The sequence below is a fragment of the Chiroxiphia lanceolata genome, chromosome 10 (assembly GCF_009829145.1).
Source record: "Chiroxiphia lanceolata isolate bChiLan1 chromosome 10, bChiLan1.pri, whole genome shotgun sequence".
Taxonomy (NCBI): domain Eukaryota; kingdom Metazoa; phylum Chordata; class Aves; order Passeriformes; family Pipridae; genus Chiroxiphia; species Chiroxiphia lanceolata.
Window position 1 is genome coordinate 12,596,980 of NC_045646.1, and position 18,418 is coordinate 12,615,397.

At 46.7% G+C, this 18,418-nt stretch overlaps 1 long non-coding RNA gene across 1 annotated transcript in view; it reads left to right on the plus strand.

The window, feature by feature from the left end:
* Positions 1–17,112, plus strand: part of LOC116791977 — a 28,112-nt gene extending 11,000 nt beyond the window's left edge. The window contains exons 2-3 of the long non-coding RNA XR_004358922.1: positions 4,205–4,293; positions 16,899–17,112. This is a non-coding gene — a long non-coding RNA (uncharacterized LOC116791977). The remainder of the gene's footprint in view (positions 1–4,204; positions 4,294–16,898) is intronic.
* The last annotated feature ends 1,306 nt before the right edge of the window (positions 17,113–18,418 follow it).

Consider the following 18,418-nt stretch of genomic DNA (forward strand, 5'->3'; position numbering starts at 1 on the left):
CCTTTGGTCCCTGTTTGGCCTTCGGGATGCAAAAAAGCACAGTGCATTTATAACATCTGTAAGCAAAGGACATTTCACTTAAGCATCCACTGAAGTACTTGTGGCATGCCTCATTCAACAGCTTCTTTCAATCTTTTGTGATATTTTTATTTTCTATTAATTCTAATCTTGATCTCTACTCATAGAATCATGTGATAGTTGAGGTCAGAGGTACTTTTCAAGATTGTCTATTCCACACCTCTGATTACAGCACAGTCAACTAGAGCAGGTCACCCAGTACTGTGTCCAGCTGGGTTTCAAATACTTCCAAGGATGGAGGTTTCACAACCTCTCTGGGCAACCTGCACCAGTATCTGGCCACCCTCACAGTAAATATGTATTTTCTTATGCTTAACCTGAGTTTCAGTCTGTGCCATTGCCTGTGGTCCTTTCCCTGGGCATCACTGAGAAGAGCCTGGCTCTGTCCTGTTTACACCCTCACTGCAGATATTTATATGTATCAATAAATCCCCCTGAGCCTTCTGGATCCCAGCTCCCTCGGACTGAGAAATTTTAAATGAACCAAAGAGCAACCTTGACCATGAAAGACGAGCTTGGGTCCTTCTTTGCACTGTTCTAGCCAGGGGTTTGCTCTCCTCTCTCATCTTCCCTCTGTAAATTATTTCAGTGAGCCCTTCGGAGGGGATATTGCCAAAGCACTTTCCAGAGATGTGGATCCAGATGGAATCATAAGCATCCTGAAGATGTTATTGTAACACAATGGGATCCTTATAGCATTTTGCCTGGTCCTGCCTGATTTATGCAGATGCACTGGGGTGTCCACAAAGGTTTTGTTACAAGATCAGGCCTATCTTCAAAACGCAATTAAGCTACTTGTTATTTATTATATTAACATTTACTTGGTCTAAATAATATTGAGGCCACTGCAAGGAGTCCTGCATATCTGTGTGGTCTACAGCAGGCAGAGCACTGTGCATGCCGTGCTCCTACATGGCTTTTGTCATGAAATCAATCCTTCCTAAAACTTGTTATCCCTCTGCGTGCGGGAGCCCTGTCTGGCCTGGCAGCCCCTGCCTCCAGTGGATCAATACAGAGTGATAGGGGCAGCTGAGGGAGACAATGCACAAACAAACATACCTGGCACTGGAAACAGACTGTCTGCGGTTACAGGAGAAGGTGTGAAGCTCCTCACCTTGTTCTGCTGCTTGAGCATCTCTCAGCGCTGCTGGAGGTGTTCAGTCAATTAGTGTGGCCAATTCCTTTCTGAATGTTTTTATCTCCATATGTAGGCTGTACTTTAGGGAGAAAAACCTGGATCTATGCCACGCTCTTTCCAGAAATTCAGGAAAAGGAAATGGGATTGTTAAATAAAATAGACAGCACTGATCCAGGAGTTCCTAGGACAGGCTGTACAGGCTGGCAGTGCTTGCCTCCACTGCGAGCAGTGCTGCCCACACAGAGAGGCTCTGTCTGCAGGGAGCTCCATGCAGGGCTGGGGTCCAGTCTGGCATGGCAAGTGTAAGGTCTGCTCTCAATCATGCTTGTGAGAACCCAGAGAACAGGTCAGATCACTGTATTACCTTGCATTTCTGCTCTGTGACTGCCTGATCAAGCAATGGTGCAGAGTTTCAGACAGCCTGTGTGAAAACTTTCCTTTGGTGAAAAACAGAGTCCTGCTGTCCTCTCAGAGACGACTTTTACTCCTAGGGAGGGTCATCTCTGCTTAAGGCACAACACTGCCCAGTGTTTGATTGATATTCATTCTCAGAGCTTTGTGAGTTGGCCCAGCTGTGGCTGTCACTCCTTAGCCTGTAGTTTCCACCAATATTCATGTTGAGGCCTCTGGAGGCAGGTGTGTTTGTGGGATTTAAAGGAAGCAATGCAATTTTTTAGGAGAAATTTCCTGTATGTCATTACTACCATCCCAAACAGTAGAAATACAGCACATAACTGCTACATCTAAACTCCTGAGCTGCAGTATTAGCAAGGAGTCAGGAATCACAGGCTGTAATTGTTGCAGCTGTTTTTAATAACAAATATGGAGAAATTACATCTTTCCAGAGATAATTCACAGAGTGTAAAATTTCAACTGAGTTGACCAGATAGCAATTTTTCTTCCATTTCTGATAACAATTAATGCTAAGACTTAGTTATTAAAAAATATGTAGACCATAAGGAGGTTTTTTTTGTGATAGATGCTAAATAAATTAGTATTAAAATAATAATTAACTAGTCCTGCCTTGTGATGTGCACACAAATTACAGCTGACCATTGCTGTGGATGTGGAAACCAGCCACTTCTTGCTTATGTCTGTTCTGCTCTGAACAGAGTCAAATCTGTCTGCTCCAGTTAAAACTGTGTTTTCATATATTAATTTTTAAGATGATGGCTGTATCATCATATCGTCTGCAAGCCTTGAAATGTATCTGAGCCTGAGGACTCTCCAGGACACACAGATGCCTGTTCAGCAGGGCTGGGCTTCTATTAGAAGGTGAGTAGGGAATGTAAGCATCCTGCTGTGTCTGGGAATGAGGTGGGAGGCTGCAACCTGGCTTCCCAGAGTCCAAAACCTTATGCTTGAATGATGCCCAGGGCTCTGCTGTTGCTTGGAGGCTGGTATGAGTCATGCTGCCCCTCAAGAGGATGGGGGGAAGTTGTGCTGTATGCTGGTGTGTCAGACGTGTCTTTTGGGGCCATAGGCTGCAGATCCCACAATGTGGGTCTCTGGGCCAAGATTATAAGCAAATCCCAAGTCACTGTGTCACTCCTAGCAGCACTTCCAGCCCTGCAAGTACTCAGTGTGATCCTGTGCCCAAGTCTGGGAAATGCTCGGAGCAGTCGGTGTTGGAACATGCTGGTACATCGCATGGAGAGAAGCGATGTGTGAATTAGCAGTTTTTCCCTGAGCTGGGCAGCAAGGGCTGAACCCTGCCCTCTGCAGAGATGACTCGGTGCCACAGCAGGTATTGAGCCATCAGCCCTCGCCCACCGCAATTCTGCACTCTTTTTTTTTTTTTCTTTAAAGAAAAACAGATTCTTTTGCTGGGGTACTATTTAGTTGGGAAATCTCGACATGATTTTCATGGATTGTTGCAGACGCATCTTTCTAAGTACTTAGGAAGGCATCTACTTAGGGATGCACTGAGACTCCCTGGCTGGCGCAGAAAGGAGGTGAAAGAGTTGAGCGAGAAGCAGCTGTTCTTGCCCTGTGTGGGTGCAAACCCACTGAGCTCTTACTGCAGCCAGCCCGGGCTGTTCCCTGGGCTCTGCCAGGCTCAGCCGTGTCCCAACACCCGCAGCACAAAGAGACGGGTGCCCTGTGCCCGTCGCGGGTGGCACGTCCCACTCGTGCTCCCAGCAACTCCTATACGTTCTTGTGACAACAGGGGGCACCAGCGGCCCTTGCTAGTGCGGGCTCTGCCCTGCCCGGACCTCCGGGACACCCGGGGCTGCTCCCAGCGCTTGCGGACCTGTGGGAGGAAGAAGCCTGCAAACGAAACCCATCCTGCTCCTCCCGTTCGGAGGATGCCTGCTCGCCCCCGTGGGTCTGCGTGGGTGTTGGTGATAGGGCACAACGCACAGAGCGATGTGTGGATGGAGTAGTGAAAGTGTGCGTGGGTGCAGGGCACACGTGGCTGGGAGCAGAGAGGGCTCACACCCAGGAGGGCACCCTTTTGGAATCCTCAGATGGTCACTCTGCGCTTCCTGCCTGGCGGGGCCCGACCGTGCCATCTACACCCCAGCAGAAGTCACTGACATGTGGGAATTTGAGGTTAATCTGCAGTGCAGTGGTGCAGGTCAGAGGCTGGGCCCGAGTCTCCCCTGCATTACAGCGGAGTTCAGCCTCGCTGACAGCTGTGTAACACGCCAGATCTGCCTCCAGCGAAGCCCGCAGGGACAGCCCTGAGCTAGCTCCGAGCTGCTGCACTCCAGCGCTGCTGCCAGCTTAGAAAGGCACCCAGAGCAGCCTGTCTGCTTGAGCACAAACTCCCCAGCAAACCTGAGCTGCCGAGGCTGTGTGGATAGCAGCACAGAATAGCAGCAACACACTGGTCCTTTTAGAGGTAACCTCTGTAAAGTGGGGGACGGTCGAGCTGTATCCCCACCCCATGCGGTAGGAATGGGACTGCTTCCAGTCTGCTCTGCCCCTGATAACTCAGATCCTCTCTCCTTTGCCTTACCCACTGTGTTTATCCCTGCGCAGCTTCATTCAGCTACAGGATGCCCACAGAAGGATGCAGAAAAGTTGAAGCAGCATTTGCTACTTTCCTGAAGCACAGCTTACCTAAGCAGGTAAGCAGCAGGCACAATTAGTGAAAACACACTGTTTTTGATCACTGTAACACATGACAAAATGATCAGACGCAAGTCCTTCTGATGAACAGACCCTTTAGCAGAACATTCTGATTCGCTGCTGTTGTAAAAGCAGAAACAGGCAGCAATATTTTATTCCTGCTTTCTTCCATGCAGCACTGGGATGGAGTTCTCTGCTCTGGTTTGTGGGATGCTTTTTCTTTGTTTCCTCTTAATCTGAATGAGGAAGATAAAAGGAGAAAAAACCATGATGGAGGGGAAAGGGCTTTGAGCAAAGAAACAACATGTCACACAGTACTGAAAATGCCACCAAACCTAGTGACATTAATTACTTGCAAGAGTAAGAGCTCCTCACTCAATTTAATCCCTTGAGTAAGGGTTAAATGGTTGAGTAGACAGTTCCAGGCAGGATCAGGCCACAGAGCTGTGAATATGAACCGTGATCTCGAGTCTGTACCAGGGCCTTGTCCTCTTCAGTCCTGCAAATTTGATGCATCTTGCTCACTGCAGCAGGACTATTTGCATGCCAGGAGATATACTCACATAAGCACAGGACATTGGATGCTCTGTTTATCTACAGCCTAGAAACATAAAGGTCCCAAGTTTCTTCCACTGACAGGGGACATGTGAGAGCTTTGAGCACATGCTACAGAGATAAGTAGAGACATATGTTTTATGCCAGGCCAAGATGTTTTTATAAAGAGTTTCTGGCCACGTCTGGTAAAACATTTAATAACTTTTCTGCCAGCAGCCAAAAGGCAGTCAAATATTTAAAAGCAGTAATAAAAGTTCCTGTGTGAGTCAGAGTCCTACAGAAATCCTGCTAGTGAATTTCTCCATGGTAGCCTGCAGGACTAGCAAGAAAAAAAATCCCACAGAACTCTGATGGTATGAAGTATTTTTTAACAAGTCCTTGGAAGTGGCACGGAATGTCCCTGCAAAGCCTCTGAAACCAGATCCCAGGCTATGTGCAGTCTAAACAGCAATTCTTTTTTTTTTTTTCTTAAATTACTATAGTTTCAAATCTGATTTTACTCCTAGAGAATCACAGAGAGGCCAGTTTCATTGTGATCTTTAAGTGGCATCTCACTTACTTATAGAAGAATGTGCATAAGAGTGTATTCCTTTAACATGGAATCCAGCATACTTGAACATCCATACCACAGGTGGAGCAAAACCCTGCCCTGCCATGTAGAGTGGCCTGGGCTCAACTCTCTGCCTTCCCTTCCTGCCGAGCTCTGCTCTTGTAGCGCTAATGAAGTACCTCTTCTTTCCCTTTCAAAGCCCTCAGGTGATTCCTTTCTGCTTGGAAACTGCAGTGAGACCCTGGGCTTCTTTGGAAATGAATCTCATTAAGATCCAAGGCCACAAAAGCTTCTCTGCTAATTCTTCCTGTTGCTAAAACCCTGTCAGTAACCAGCATACTCTGGTTTGGCTCTGCTGTGGGCAGTGCTGGGAACCAAGGGCGGGGCAGGTACACGTATCTCACAGCAGCTTGCTCCGATCCCACGTTTATGGGTTGGCAGATATAGGTGTCCACATTCTTGCTCTCCTGTTTGGCAGATGGTAACAACGGAGAGGGGAGAGGGTAGTGATGCTGCTGGCACCTGTCTGGCAGCCTGTGTGCATGGGCTAGTTGGTCTCTGATTGCATTTTGCAAGTTGTTTCCACACTGCAGTTCAGGTGTGGTTTGGATGCTTTTCTCTGAAACATCTGGGAGCTGATCTGGGTGCTCTGCTTGGCCTGAATGTCCTCTTCTTGTCGCAAGACATTGTCATTTCCCTCCAGCTGAAAATCTCCTGGGAGCTAACTACGTTTCTTTGGTTATTCCTTGTTCTACTACAGCTTGGCTGTAAAAAGTGGAGCAGTTGGTGGGAAAAATTAGTCTTTCTCAGAGCTGTTTTGCAGATCCCCCACAGACACATTATGCCAGCGTGACAGCATCAGCACAGCACAGGAGACCTCAGCAGAGAGGTTTTGAGCTAAGCAGGATCAAGCTTCCACAGATGTGGGTTGTCACCATGCCTGCTGGGCTGCCCAGTCTGTCAGCAGAGATCCTACCCTGGATGTCCTAATTCCCTGTCCTGTGCTCTAACTATGACCTGCTCCTTCTCTTGTAGAGTAAAACCTTGTACAACCTGTCTGGTCTCTCTTTCCCACTTCCAAGGCTGTTTGGGGTGAACTTGTGATCTTTAAAACAACCTGCAGGCAGGATGAAGACAGTTGTTCTCCTAGCTGTGTGTGAGGGCAGCACTTATCCCTAGGGTTAGAACATGGGTTTTCTGGGTCTACAGAGAGGGCCTGTGAAGCACAGCATAGGTGGTATGGCTGAACTGCTCACAAAGGGAGCTGAGAAAAAGCCAGAGGTTTATCACCCAGGGCAGGAGATGGCCTCTCCTTCCTCCTGGCCTTGTCTCAGGCAGAGAGCCCAGCTCTCACAGCCTGCCTGGCAGGCAGCCACTCTCCCATGGTGTCCGACCTCCGAAGACGTGCCCATGGCAGGCTGCTTTGAGCACACGCAGAGAGAAGAGACAGTGAAGAAGTATCTGGTTACCCACCTCAGCCGCCTTCTTCCCCTCCTTTCCAGGGAGGGAGGTCTGCCCTCCTGGGTGTCAGGAGAGATTCTTCCAGAGAGAGTTTGGCAGCACAAATTTATGACAAGCCTGTTACAACTTGTTGCAGATTTGGGTAACACTTGGGGAAAATGCTGTCAACAACTGCTTGTTTCTCTCCTTGGAAACCCCGGAGTGCTTTTTCTGTGCTCAGCTCGCTGCCACAATTCATACTGCCACTGGCTGGGGGAGTATCTGGGAGTCCAGAGCCAGCCTTCCCTGGCAGCACGAGGATGGTGTCATGGCTCAGGGTCACTTCCTCAAGGACAGCTGCCATGTCCCAAGGAACAGTAGCCCTTTAGCCTCACACATGGGTGTGATAGTCAACAGAGCAGCATATGAAAGTGCTGTCCTTCCACCCTCAGATCATCATAGGATCTATTGAGCAATTCAGTGTGTTTATCTCGCAATGACAGTGCAGCCCTGGGGCTGTCTGAGGTCCTCACTGGTGCAATGACTGGCTGTTGCATCAGAACCAACAGTCAGACGATGGGGTCACGCTTCCCGGAGGAGGCAAAGTGCTGATCCAGGCTGTAAAGATTGCATTTGTCTCTGCATTTGCGTTTTCAGCTGCAGGACAAGTGCCAGAGTCCTGGGGTGGGCAGAGGGGATTTAGGTTAAGCCGGACTTCCAGATCAGCTCCAAGTTTGTCATCTTCTAGTTAAAATCATGGAAATCTGGGATGACACTTGTGGCCCATGCAGTTACTTCTGAATGCACATGTATTTCTCCTGGTAAATCATTAAAGCATGCCCTAGCATGAGGCAAAGCTGGAGTTTTAGGCAAGGAAAATACCTCTGCTTGTCAGGTGCCCCGGGAGAAGCTGCAGTGGACATAAACAGTGGAGCAGCTTGCAAGTGTGGAGCATTGAGAACACAGGATGCATCCCATATGCAAGATCTCATTCCCCAATCCTCAACATCCAATCTGGGAGCACTAGCAGGAGTGGTTGGTGGCATGAATGGCTGCACAATCACACTGGTCACCTTTTGCTTATGGGATGTACAGATGCTGGCATTGTGTAGTAGGCAATTCATGTTCCACAGCAGTCTGCAAGGTTGTGGTGATTCATGGGGAACAGGAAAACCTAGTCTTATCTTGAGGGGGAAAACTGCTGAACCTCAGGTTCCAAAGCCTTTGGTTCAGTAGAATTACAGGTGCAAATCCTGAGAGTTTCAAACAGGGTCTTTCTTCCCCTGAGACAAATGGAGTGCCATGCAGTAAATCACCTATGATTCTCTTTGTTAGATGCTGTGTTACTTGAAAATGGCATCAAGACAAATTTCAACTTTCTGCAAAATAAATAACCGCATCATTTATCAAAAAGGTTTGCTTTCAGAAAGGTTGCCACTCTTTTAAGGCATCAGAGACTCCTGGGAATGAAGGAGATAAGAAGAACACAAGATGCCACTTTTCTTTTCTTACTCAGTTTTATTTGACATTTCACTTTTTTTTGCTTATTTGAAAAAGCCCTGATGAAGAGTGATCCCTGGCCATGACATGTCCCAGCAGACTTGGTGGAGTGTGACAGTGAGGGCCTTGTAGTGCCTGACTCCCCCCTGAGGAGATGGGGAGTGACAAGCTTGCTCGCAATGTCCTTGCTGCCCGTGGTTGCCCTCACGCAGAGGGTCTGAGATTGCTGTTCTCCCCACAGCAGCAGACACTGCCCATCAAACCCATTCCCAGGTTTCTTGCAGTGGAACATACAGCTCCTGGGATGGCAGCAAAATCACTGCATCAGGACTGATTGGCAGTGAATAACCAGTGTGTTTCTGCCTCTTAGCTGAGGTGACACATCCAGACCACTGATACCTGTTGGAGCATGAGGTGCTTGTTCCTTACAGACCATGCTGCAGAGCAGCATGTTCAGCTCTGCTGTAGATAGTGGTCATGCAACACAGGTGTGCTGCTCCAACAAGGTACCTGTAAATGCAAACACTGTCACACTTGAATTCCTCCTCTTGTACAGGGAGAGCCGAGAGCAAAAAAACATGGCAAGGCAGAGAAACACTTCTGAAACTGTATATTTCTCTTCTTTTAAAGCTATCTCCAGTGTTCAGCTATTTCCACACACTTGTTCTTTGTCTAGGACAGAATATAATGCACTAAATGAAATGTCAAAAAGCAACTCCTGCGTTCAGCATGCTCAGCAGTAATTTGTTTTATAGTGTGCGCAACATTATCTTGTTCTGTGCTTGACACAGCAAATATAATAGTGTCCAGCCAGCACCTCACTAACTTTTTAAAAACAGATGAAGCAAGAAGTACTGCAAGCAGCTTTTATGTCATCTATGGGATGCCCTCAGTGCTTTCCAAATGCCTGGGAGTCCTAAGTACCGGGCAGAAATTGGCATCCTCTGTTTACACGTGGGAAAACAGAACTAAAAGAGTTTATGTCTCCTGTTTCCAAACACAGTCACTAGCTTTGGGTCTCTGTCTTTCTGGTGCCAAACTGTGAGAGTTTTTAATGTTCTGGCATGTATGCAGAACAAAGACCAACTGTTCACTGGTTTAACTGGTTTGACTTGTACACAGCTCTGTTGAAAAGGTACCTTAGTGTGAACTTTGTGTAGTGCAGTGAAGAAGCAGATGTTCCCTCCGTCCCCACTGCCCATCAGGTCTGGATTTTACAAGTGCCCCAGTTGAAGCCAACAGTGTTTGCAGTGTCCAGTGCTGCTGAGAGCTAGGCCAGGTGTTAGATCAAATGTCTGGATCTGAGCGTGTAACATTTTTTCAGATGTGCTTCTCAGTGATTTTTTTCCAGACAGATGCGGGAAGTCTGTGGTAGAGCTGGGAACAGAGCCTGTTCCTGTGCTGTGAGAGGCCGTGCCTCTGACAAGACACAGGCACAGCCCTACAAAGTAAATGTTGTGATTTCATGGCTGGAGCTGAATGGCACCCGACAGTTGCACCAGGGAATTTTTTCTCCCCAGTCTCCAGATTCACAGGCATTCACTCTGTGGCTGAAGCCTCAGAACCTCTGAAATTTAATAGAAGTAGTTTGGTATTTAATTTTGGGTCAGTTGTACCTATGCGTCTTTGTACTCCTGTTCCTGTGTGCAGCTCAGTTGCAGGATAACCTTAGTGGAGGATCACCAGGCAGGAAGGCTCAGGGAGCTAGTAAGATATAGGGGGAAAGGACATCATGGGGCTGAGCTTAATACCTGCTTGCACAGAAGAGTGTTTTACCCTGGGAGATGTCTGTTTACTCCAGTAACATGTAGAGTAAGCCACCTCCTAAGCTGGATAATGGAGTGAGGACTGGGCTTGTGGATGGATGTTAGATGTTCTGGCTCTGCTTGCTTGGTTGAGTTGTCCAGAAGAATCACTCATTTCTTTCTTTTTTAATCACTAGTTGAGCTTATCCATGATGGGAGAGGTTGTCATATCCTGTGTCTGAACATCATGCCCTCTGCCCCAGCTGGCTGCATGGCAAACCCTGAGGACACTACTGGCCCTGCCAAGCCTGGGCAATCCACAGCTGGGCAACATTTTGCAGAGATGGCCACACTGTTGGGGTGTCATCTGCACATGCAGCTACCCACTGGTCTGTCTCTTCAACGTTTGGAAGAGCTCAGCCTCACAGCACGGTTTTTTCTGCCTGGCTGTTCACACGAGTTCATATTGAAAGCTTCCTTTCTCAAGACGTTCTCTTTTACTTATTTAAAATGTGCTGTTTCCATAGGTTGCACCTGCTCTCAAGGATACTACCCAAGGATAAACACAGAGAAGGCACAAGGCCAGCACCAGAAGTGCTGTTTCCACAGGACTTGCAGGCAGGTGTGTCTGTACATGTAATAAAATGCTAGGCTCTTGGTGTCTACTCAGTCCCCCTGACTGGGATGTGGTAAGGGGCATCCAGCATATGACAGTAGAGAGAGCCCTGGTCTTCAGAGCAGTGAGATGGCTTGTACAGCTGAGCTCCCTAAAAAGAGCAGTAGAAATCACATCCCAACTATCCCTCTGCCAGTACAGGTCAGGAACGGTGGCTTTTCTTGAGTTAAATTTCACTCAGTCTCATTTTTATTTCTGTTTATGTTTTAGCAAATGCTAAATATTAAGCTGTCATTAGGCAAAAAGTAGTTAGAGGAATTCCAGACTAAAAAGCAGGACTTATACATTTAATTTAGAAGGGAAACTGGGAAATTTTTTCGGCAAAGCTGCTTCCATGAAGAAGGATCACTGAAGAGCATTCTGGTATTTCAGCCATCTGCTGTAAGGAGGAGGTGAAAACCCCTCACTCTTCCCACTGCAAATATACAGGCTTTTCTGCAGTAAAAGGCTGAATCTTTCAACTGTGGCTGAAGTTTCTTTTTTTTTTTTTTTAATGGATATCACTAAAACATGTAAAAGAAAGGAGTTTGGGGAAAACTCTAGCTGATACAGGGCAGGGAGCAATCATGGGCTGGCAACAGGCTGGAATAAGTGACCTAATCAGCCATTTCCCTCTCTAATTGCTATGATTCTATGGCTTAAAGAATTACACAACGTGTATTTTAGTTGGAACAAGATACTATTATTGAGTAAAGTGCATAATAATTGTGTTTCAGAAGGTGAAATAAGCATCTATCACCAAGCACTTTAATCCATCATTGTACTTTGCTAAATTACCAAAATTGCACTACATTCAATACTAAAATTACTTGTAATAAAGTGATTGCTGAACTGACACTCACAAAAAGATGTCTAGTACCCACATTTGTTTTCCTAATTGATAATTTTAGGCTTCAATCTAGGGAGGGAGGAGCAGCCACAGCCCTCACTGCAGTTGATAGGAATGGAGGACACGTAGCTCCTTGCAGAGGCAGAGTCTTCTAGCACAGAAGGATCCTACCTGTATGAAGTACCTCTGATTTCCCCAGCTTTCAAGTCCTTAGTTAGGTCACTGTATATTTTACAAAAATATTAGGCTTTGATACAAACCTTACTCATACTGATATACCACTTGTTCATATTGCTCTGCAATTTCTTCCCTGGCCATTTGTTAATTAATGTCACATTTTGCAGACTGGGATAAGTGACTTGACCAAGAATACATAGCATGAAGGAAAGAGGCACATCCCCTGTCCTGGATCTCCAGTGGTACTTTGCAGATGCTCATGACTTTTGTCATTTCTTTTTCCTGTAGTTCCTCCACCCTGCAGGATTTTCATTGACAAAACACAAAACTGAAGTCAGAACTCTTGGTTTCAGCTCCTGGATATGACATTTAGATCAGGCCCATCTAGAAGAACATCCAAAGATGTTTATAAACTGTGTAATTAACTGAAGCTGAGCTAAACTTTGTTGTTCTTTTAAACTTTAGCTATGTGGTGACATGGGACAATATGTAGAATTTTTTTTCCTCAGTCTAAGTGACATTCTTTTGCAAAGGTTTGTAACTATTTCTCATCAGACTGAGAGAACAGATGAGGGAAATCTCTGACTTGCTTTCCAAAGACCAGAACCTTTTTTCTTTCTCAGGTGTTTTCTCATCCTAGCTCAGAATGGATCATTAATAAATTTAATTGCAACATGTTAGAATTTTCCTTTGGAAGAGAGACACATGCTCTATCCAGGAGACATTGAATTTACGTCCTTGCTGCATGTTTCCATGGCCTCAGCCAAAGAGATGAAACCTTTCTTCATGGCAGGTGACATAAGCTGTAGGGTTTACTGACTCTCTCAACAAAGTATCAAATGCTCTCATAGAATTTTTCTGCTTTTTTTTTTTACATGAAAGGAGATGTGAATGTCTTCTCCATCAGCAGTCACTATATAACCCACATACTGTAAGGTCTTTTAAAAAAGTTTCAATAAGCTAAGCAAATACGAGGAATTCTGATGGAAAGGAATTAAAGCAGTCCATTTTTTTTCTTCCAAAATAAATATGTGAGTTAATCTGAAAAAGTGAAGAGTGCCAAATATTCATTCTATGTGCTAAAGTGACTCATGGCAAAGGTAGACAGTTTTATAGTGTAATTTCTTTATTTCTGCTGGAAATGGATAGCTTCCAAGTGGCACTTATGAAACAATTAGCTGTTCAAGGATAATCAGATTTGTATGAAAATGTAAAGATAAGCGATTTAGCTGTGATCTCAGCTGGAAAGTGACTGAGGGTTGTGGGACATACTCCACAGTAAAAATCTCCATTATTTTACTAAATGGCACCTTTGCTGAAATGTGCTAGATTCAAGCAAATAAGGGCTCCCTTGACTTTCATTGCTAGGATGACACACGACTGATTTACATCATTAGAGATCCTTGCTGATGGCTGAACTGCTTTGCATGTAAATGAGACCTAACCTGAACAGCTGCTCAGCTGGTGGATGTGAAGGATTTACAGTTCCGGATCAGGTCCCTGCTCACCACCAGTCTCTGAGGGAACTCCACTCCAGGCTGCTGAAAACACATAGTGTTTCATACCTACATCCTTGGAGACTGGGCAGGGGCAAAGGCTGGAGGACTGCAAAGCGTCTTGGAGCCTTTTTATGTTTAAAAGTTAAAATGCTTACTTGCCCTTTCCCTTGAAATTACCATGCATATGGTAGAAGAGTGAAGTGCTTTTTCACTCTCCATGTGATGCCCAGAGTTGTGTGAGTGCCTAGAGAGATGCTATTTGTAAAAGATGAGCTACAGCAGTAAGGACCCAACCACCCAACCTCCATCATCCCAGGGCAGCCAGGCTTTGACTACTAGTACTCTGTGGTCCTGTGGATCTGCCAGCCCATGCACAGCTCTGGAATTATGTGCAAATCCTCTGTTCCTCTACAGTACCACGATGGTTTCGTGGAGAGGGATAGTACTGACAGCATGGCAAAGGCTCATCCTGCGTTTTCCTTCCGGTGTTGTCTGTGGCACAGAGCTCTTCTGCTACTTCTGCTCATCTCCGAATTGCTGAGGGTCGGGGCAGGCAGTGGCAAACTGTCAGTAACAGTCCATGGGTTGTCTTTAATAGAGGTGTTTGTCCTAGCATTCCTGTTCACTGGACTTCTCAGTGTTGTTGGCCATGTGTTTCTCCTTAAAAATCTACCCTCTCAGCTCTGCCTTTGCAAATGCACTTTGTGGAAAAAGTGGGAGAAAATGTGATTATGGCTTCCTGACCCCAGGCTCACTTGAGCTGTATGGGAAGGCCCCTTGGGAAACCTTTTCCTGTGATATTTTCAGCTTAGTTTCCAAATGCCCAGAGACCTAAGATTCGTAGGCAGCCAAGCCTTGAGTAACTATTCATCTGCCTGAACTCTCCCTAAAGATTCGCCTGTCTGTGGAGCAAACCATATTGTCAAGGACATTGTTAATGATGTGCCAGAGATAAAAGCAGCTCTCAGCCCCAGGAGATCCAGAGAGCCTTGAGACAGTTTGGATCCTTGGCCAAAGCACTAGGGAGGCATATATCCCTAGAGCAGAGGTGGAGGTGTCCTAAAATTCGAGGACTGAGGAATGCATCTACTCTGTTTAATGTCAGAGGTATCACTGCCAGCGATGGGATTCAGAAAATATTTAGAGGGCTTCCAAGAAAGCATTTGTAGATTCAGATGTACAAGCCTGTGAAAGTGTTTGGTCTCCTGGTGATGCTCGCACAAGGACACAAAACATCTTGGTCTTCAAAGGATGCTTTAACACTGCTTATTCCTCCACTGAAGCTGGCAGAACAGGGAATGAGCGCTGTGACTTCATCAGCTATGCAATAAACCCATGATGATATGAAGGCTCTGGGATGAAATCAGGTACCTGGCAACTCTGCCGTGAGTGTTAAATGTGAGCTAGTGATGGTAAAATCCTTCAGATGCTTATTGTGGGGGCAGAACTCGACCTGTTATAAACACATCCTCCTTTTCTGAGCGTGGTTGGTTTTATCTCCAGGTTAAGAGGGTGTTGAGATCCCATATGGAAGAGGAAGCTACTGGGCTTTAAGAGCTTTGTTTACTTATATAAGGCCTAACAAACATGGTTGTTAAGGCCCCCTAGGAGGTCTTTCTTATGAAGCTGGGGGCTATTGGATTAGGCAAATGAGAGCCAGAGATTTGCCTAATAGCTTGACAGGCCATGAGGGATTAGACTCTTGTGGGCTGGTGTAAACTTGTGGGACAGAGGTGCTGTGGCATGGGTCTCTTCTTAGCCGTGGATAAATGCCTTGTCAATGTGGGTTAATCTTGTTTGCCTTGATTTCCATAATGCTGCGTTACAGGGCACAACTTCTGTCAATTTAATCACTGTTGGAATGGAATTGTAGGCTTTTGTTTCAAGCACATATCTCCTCCCTTAGGAAGCACTTTCGGCATCACAGGGGTCAGTGATTAACGACAATTTTTAACTTACTTTGGTTCGAGCTCCCAAAATAGTTGTTCCTTTGGGACCAAAGGAGCTGGGTCCATCTGAGGAGACTCCACTGCTGCCTACACACTGTGGATCCATGGCTCCCCCCTCCTTTTTCAAACACTGATATTAATCGTGTCTCCCCCTCCAGAGACAACCCAAATCCCCTTCCCCTGAGCTGTGATTCTCCCCTGTCATTATGCTGTGCTCAAGGTAGCACACCAGCACTAGAATGGCACTCTGTGGAGCCTGAAGGACACTCCCAGAGAGCACCCACCCCTCCCTGGCAGACTCTGATACCCTTCATTTGATTGAAAGTAATAGTCAGTGTTGACTGTCGTCAAAGGCAAGTGGGCAGTCAGCAGTGGGATTGAAGTGCCAAGGCTGTTAAGGGATTCTAAAGAAAGTGGGCTTGGAATTCCTCTGCTCCTGGGTCCCTTTACCTTAATAGGGTAGAGGGCTGTGAATGTACAGGGTTTATGGAACATCACAGCTTTTGCAGCTCATCTCACTTCTGACTCTGACCAACCTAGGGAAGAGCAGTCACCCCTGCTAGGCTAGTTTTGCTCCCAGGGCACAGATCATGTTTGTCTTATTATGGTGTAGGATCCATCCCATCCAGCTCCAGTTTTATCATGCTTTTTAGATGTTTTTACATTTCCTCAATCCATATCTTCCCTTGTCCTTCCTACAACTACATCAAGAGCCCAGGAGTGCTGGGTCCAACACAGGAGCTGAAGTCCAAACACCTGCAGGCACTGTGGACTCATAGCTCTGAGTTTTGTTTGATAAATGCTTGTCAGAGCTGAGCTGAAGGAGCCAGGAAAATTCCCCGCAGGCAACCCTGAGTCTGGAGGCAGCCTCCCCCCACAGCCCATTAGCATCTGCAAGACACTGGAGGGGACAGTGCTGGTGGGAGGAAGAGCTCAGGCCAGTCCCTTTTGGTTCACAATGGGCAGCATCTTTCTCAGTTGTGCAAATTGCTCATGTGGTCTGGGGGGGCCATAAGCCCAAACTTCTCCTTAGAAAGGCCAGCCCAGCCCCTCCTGTCCCCAGTCAGCACAGGGTTCATCCCCAGAGCACAGCCCCTCAGTCCTGTGCCCGGCCCGTGTCAGAGCTGCAGGCAGTGGGGGCAGATGGGGACAGGTGTCAGTGGTGCTGGACTACCAGGTGACAGCTCCTTGTCATTGGCAATGACAAGGGAACCGTTGCCTTGTGTGCACGTGCCAGTGGCAGCCACCTGGCTCAACAACTGCAGTGGTGGTGCTGGGAAAAAGTGCCTTAGGTGTTGTCCCTGACAGCTTCACTTGCCCAGCACAGAACAAATGCAGATGCAAAAAGAGTTGCAAATACAGACCTTGCAGGCTGATCCTTTATTGACACATCTCCAAGACAGCATTGAATCTTCCTGAGAGGATGGAAAGGGCTGCAGAGCAGTGAGGTGGTGTGGGGGTAACAGCAAGACCCTCATCAGCTGCACACAGATGGTCAGTTGTGCCACCCACAGGGTGCTGGGCACAGCTGTGCCAACGCATGAAATTCCGTCTGCCTGCCATCCACTTCTCTGTATCTTTGTTATCTTGTGGGGAGTAGAAAGTTTTAAATTGCCATGAGAGCGGAGAGGGTATAAGTTCTTAAGAGGGGTGTATAATGGGGGATTTCTCCTCTGTTCCACAGAGCTCTGTTGTCACCTTTGCTCTGCTCTTGCCACACTGCAGCACCCAGCCCTGGGCATAATTGAAACTGGGAACCAAAAGCTGGCTAGCACAGAGCCTAAAATACCCAAGGACATCCATAACACAATCTCAGAAGAGCCTGTACCAGCTTATAAATTGTCTGTACAGTGGGATCTGTCAGGAGGAAGCACAGATGACAAAAGTTTGAGACTGAAGCAGTGAAAGGTAAAGTTCACCCTGCACATTCATTACTGCCTGCACTGCTTCGTGCTACAGCTTAGGCATGGCTGACCCAGGAGAATGGCTTTGGGGAACACAGCTGGGAGAACAGGGCTGTACTGGTTGACATTAGCTCTGCTTAAGGCTGAGAGGCTGCATCTGGTTTGGATCTCCCCTGCTACTGCTGTGCTCTGGCTGCAGACTGAGAGATGAGCTAAGAGAGCCTGAAGCTGTGCCCTGCCGCAGGCTGGCTTTGCACAGCTCTGGAGGCACAGAGGTGGCCTCATGCACTTTGTTACTGCTCTTTATTATCAGACTCCACTAATGAATTCTACTAATGCTCAAAACCCTGCGTGACAAAGAAACTCTTGATCTTTTTCCACACCCTTCCTTACTTCTAACCCCTGTGACGCTCCTTGCTGTAGCTGAGGAGTCCCACCTGGCATAGCACAGCTCAGCAGGTGGCAAAAAGTGTATAATCCTTAAAGGAGCCTAGCTGAGCCTGGATGCTTCCTCTCCCAAGGTCTCACTGCTAGTTCTTGCACAGAGAGGAAAACTTGCCTTTCACCAGGCCAGGAATTATCTTGCATTTTGGCCTGGAGCTCATTTAAATCATGTTCTCTGGCAGTGGCTCCTGCTTTGCAAGGCAGTCCCAGGAGATTCCCAGGCTGGTGCAAAGAGGGCAATTGCTATCTAATGAATGGAGGTGAGCATATCACCCATGGTCCTGCAGCCATCATTCCTCAAATACAAAGCTTCCGCCACCCTTTCTTCCATAAGCACGGGATCATCATGGAGCAGTGCTGTGAGCTTTGGTAATAAACTGACCCTGCAGAAGAGAGGAGAAGGAAGGAGAGGGTTCCTGCTGCCCTGGGCATGGTGCAGCAGCCCAGGGCAACTATCACTAAGAGACATCAATGTTTTTTCCATCTAAGTGCTAAACTTTAAAAACAGAATAAAATATCATGCAGAGGACTGCTTATATATTGCCTGTGACTTTTGTATATCTTAATTTAAGAGTTTACAAATTGCACAGTCCTTCTGCCTAGTTGGCAGCTATTGAGATCCCAGAAGGAAGTTCTTTGACCACTTCCAAATGTACTGTCCAAATGTCTGTAGAAGAAATACCCTGGTAAGAGAACCTGTCACAAAGTCCATCACTGCATACAGTGGGCTCTTACCTCTTGCTGTGCCTTTGGAGACCACTTTGTTCTTTCTTCTAGTCCTTTTCTTTAGCTGGCTCTGTCTTTACTCATTTAAGGCCTTATACTTAGACAAGATGCAAATTTTGCATAACAAAAG